This window comes from Bactrocera latifrons, unplaced genomic scaffold (genome assembly GCF_001853355.1).
Source record: "Bactrocera latifrons isolate USDA-ARS-PBARC rearing strain unplaced genomic scaffold, ASM185335v1 scaffold_564, whole genome shotgun sequence".
Taxonomy (NCBI): Eukaryota; Metazoa; Arthropoda; class Insecta; order Diptera; family Tephritidae; genus Bactrocera; species Bactrocera latifrons.
Window position 1 is genome coordinate 135493 of NW_017537228.1, and position 4291 is coordinate 139783.

Sequence of the window (4291 nt, forward strand, 5' to 3'; positions counted from 1 at the left end):
ATCAAGAAGAAGAAGTATATTTGGTTTAGCGCTATAGTCTTGTGTGATGTTAATTCGTGGCTGGATCGACCATTGTATAAACTTACAAGTAAGAAATCCTGTCATCTTCACCCATACATACGCAGGCGAAAGCTTATAGAATGACAGAAATTACATTAAGAATGCAATAGAATTAGGGAAGACTCAGGGCAAAAGCCCAGGCAGTTAGTTAGGGTTTCCTAAACATTCTACTACTAAAACAGCCAAATGCCTTAGGAAAGGCACGAGTGTGTTGCCGTGTTATGCTATCCAATGTATTATTTTAAGTACGTTTTTGTTAAATTTTCAAATGTATTTCGATTATTAAAATTCATAAAGATTAAATTTTTCTAGTTTTGATAAAAATTTTATTTATTGTATCAAAATTGATTACAAAAGTGTACACCCACCACTTATTTTTCCAATAATTCACTCACTACCACTTTATTAAAAACAAAATGCAATGCCATGTTTGAACGGCGGCAAGAAAAAAATGCTTTTGTGTTTGTACATGAGAAAATTTTATGTAAACTGTTGGCTTAAAAAGATTTTGATATATTTAACAATTAAGCAGTGAAATGTAAGTAGCCTCGTTGCGGGCGAATGTCCGATGGAAATCCACGGCGAGCAGGCGAGTCAGTATCCCGGTGAAACTAGGTGATCGAAAGGTGTCGACGCGACGTGTAAAACGAATGTGGTCAGCTTTCCCTTTTCCCCATCCTTTTTGTTGAGTGGGTTGAATAATGTAGATGTAAGGTGAGTTGTGTTGAGTGGTGTCATTAGTTGTGGTGAATTGCGCTGTTGTATTAGGGTGCGCCACTTTTCCCGGGTAAGTGAGTGGATGCTTAACTCATTTAAACAAAAATATTTGTAAATCTTTTCTAGTTTATTAAAAATATTTGAAGAATATATATATTTTTGTTTAAATTATTACAAATAGTTCTGTTTAGTATTATATATATTACATGGGTGAAAATAAGCCTCCGGGGGAACTTAATGAACAAAAAATATCGGTAACGCGCCTTTACTGCAACCTATTTTTTATTTTGAAATCCTTTTACTTGAATCACTGTGCCGAAGAATCAACTATATCGATCAGGTGATCTCAGCTGTTGAAGACCATATGATTTACCATATTTTTTTACTTGTATATTTCTGCAATGATACATATCGACTGTGATTTTTGCGAACCTCCTTCCTTTCTCATTACTAGCAGAGATAAAGAGAAACGTCAAAGCCTACTGAACTTTGACAGCTAATCAAGTTCAGTAGGCTTTGACGTTTACCAATTGTAAACGAGCGTTGGCCAGATTGCAATCTTAAAAAGAAAATATGTAAACGGAGGGATTTGTTGTATCGTTCAAGACCACTTATAAAAACTGTTAAACAATGAAAATTAAATAAATTTGTGAAATTTGTAATTTGAAGCATCATCGTATTATTTTCAACAGAATATGATTAAAAAATTTAATGATTGACAGCAAACAAGCTAAATTCTTTTATTGGGTATTGAAAGGTCAAAAGTCAGTTGTTCTAATATATTTTAAAAGGATTCAAATAGTTTCTCCATATAATAAATAACCACTATATAGTAATTTTTATTCGTACTAAATGTTGGGTGTTTTAATTTAAAATGCCCAAAAATTCTTATTTTGTTCGATCTGGCCATAATGGAAAATGTTATAAAAAACGCTTATTTTTAGGCGCTCTCACACTGGAATAAGTTGAACATCATGTTATTAGATTAGCTGTTCAATTGATGTTCAGTTGTTCAATTGATGTTCAGTTGTTCAATTTATGATGTTGTATTTTTGTTTTTTTTTTTTTGGTAGAACAATGCTTGTAGATTTTGTGGGTGACACATTTACATGCATGTGAGTATGTAGGTTTGCATTATTTGTGTGCCCATGTCATACGTACATATTTATGTGCACATGTACATATGTATGAGCAGCACGCAGAGGTCATTACTGATAAGTGAAGTGATATTTGAATTCGCGAAAGAGAACACAAATTCTATCTAGTCTAGTGAAGTTGTTAGTTTGTTATTAAGTGCAAAAAAGAAAAAAAAGAATAATGAAGATGAGAATATTGCAACCAGCTCCAGTCAAAATGATTTTAGTGAAGCAAATAATATTTGTGATGCAATCAGTGAAACAGAAAATGAAATTTACAATTCTGAGGAAAATGATAATGCTGAGCTCTTAATTAATAACGCGGATATAAAAACAGATCTTGCTATTTGGTCAGTTAAGCATACTATATCAAATAGAGCAATCAATGAGTTACTGATTATCTTAGGAAAAACTTTTCCATATCTACCACGGAATACAAGAACTTTAAAGCAAACACCTCGTGATGCACCTATAACTCAAATACAAGGCGGCAATTATGTTCATTWCGGCCTAAGATATTGCGTTACCGATTTTTTAAGCCAAACAACATATTTAAATGATATAATTGATTTAAATATAAACATAGACCGACTTCCAGTAGCGAAAAGTTCCTTAGCGCAGGCCTGGCCAATTTTAATTAACACTAATTGTACGGAGGCAGTACAAACTGTTGGCATTTATAGTGAAAACAGCAAGCCAAAAGATGTTTACGAGTTTATACAACCTTTTGTGGACGAATTAAGAGAATTCATGAACGAAAATTTTGCATACAATAACAAAATATATAAAATTAAGTGTCATGCCATCATATGTGATGCTCCAGCTACGTCGCTACTAATGGGAATAAAAAGTCACACAGGCTACAGTTCTTGCCATAAATGTAACCAAAGAGGTGAGCACATAAATCACCGTATTTCAAGAAAAACAGCACATTGCAGACGGATGAAAGTTTCAGACAAAGATCGGATACAAATTTCCACAAAGAATTTAATCACATGGCCATAGAAGACTTATCCGTAGACCTTATAAAATCCTTTCCTATGGATTACATGCATGTTGTTTGTTTGGGTGTTGTGAAAACATTGAATGTTGAATGAAATGAAATGAAATCAAAATATAGTTAAACTTAACGATCAGCTACTGTTTTTAAAAGGAATGCTACCACGCGAATTCCGGAGAAGTACGAGAGATTTGAAAGAGTTCGAAGGATATAAAGCGACTGCATTTCGAACTTTTCTGCTGTATGTTGGGCCGTTTGTATTAAAAACTGTTTTAGACGAAAAACGGTATTTGCATTTTCTGCAACTCAGTTTATCCATGAGGATTTTATTGGACAGTAAGCAATGCCAAACTAACAATAGGTGTGCTGATGAGTTATTGCAGAGTTTTGTGAAGTTATTGCCTGAGTATTATTATGCATCTATGTATATCAGTTTACAACTTTCATTGTCTCAGTTTACTCATTCATTGTCTGGTTAATGATTGCTTGCTGTATGGATCAAGCGAAACTATCAGCGCCTTCAAATTAGAAAATAAACTTGGAATATTACAGAGAGACTTACAAAAAAAAAAACAACATATCGGTACAACTTTATAATCGTTTGGTGGAGCAAAGCATTAGTCCTTCAAGTCAAGGAAATTTTGAAAAAAAAACAATACCTTTTTTGTCAGAAACCAACCCAAACAATTATTACAGCGTTGGAAATAATATTTATAAAGTCTTATCAATAATAAATAGCAAAGTTATGGGTCATCAAGTTTTGAATTTGAGATCTATGTTTCAAAATCCACTAGAATAATCTCCTCTCAAATATGGGAAACATCTAATTTACCACTTCGCAAGACACTTACGAACATCTTTCTAAAAATATAAATAAAATCTGTTCTCTTTCCAATAAAAATAATGAGTTCGGATTTTTTCCAGTCATTCATGATGGCGGACAAACAGAATAATAATTTCAACAGCATCTTTCAACAGACACTAAATTTATCTACACTCCAAACAGTATATAACTATTCGATTCATGGAAATAAAAACACTTTACAAGTTGAAGCTGTGTCATTTGGATGGTAAAAATATTTGTTTATAATAAATTGTATGCACTTTCTATCTTTTTTTCATTAATTTCTAGAAATATCTCGAAAATGTGGTGCGACTCTTGAACCCATGTTCATCAGATTCATGGTACAAGGGAGTAAGGAAATTCCCATTCACCGTAGTAAAAGAGCCATTCACAGTCCTTAAGCTACCCCCCAAGTGTACGATCATATCATGGCCACCTCTGGTGAATAAGGGTGGCGAGAGGTTAAAACGGGTTGCGTAAAGCAAAAATGCCTTAATATTAAATTATATATTTACAGTACTATATTTATACATT

The 4291-nt window shown here is 33.1% G+C and overlaps 1 long non-coding RNA gene across 1 annotated transcript; it reads left to right on the forward strand.

Moving 5' to 3' along the window:
- Positions 1–1774: 1774 nt before the first annotated feature.
- Positions 1775–4281, forward strand: LOC108974554. Its single transcript, XR_001993804.1, has 3 exons — positions 1775–1892; positions 3838–3983; positions 4046–4281. It is a non-coding gene; the product is annotated as an uncharacterized LOC108974554 (long non-coding RNA).
- Positions 4282–4291: the final 10 nt, after the last annotated feature.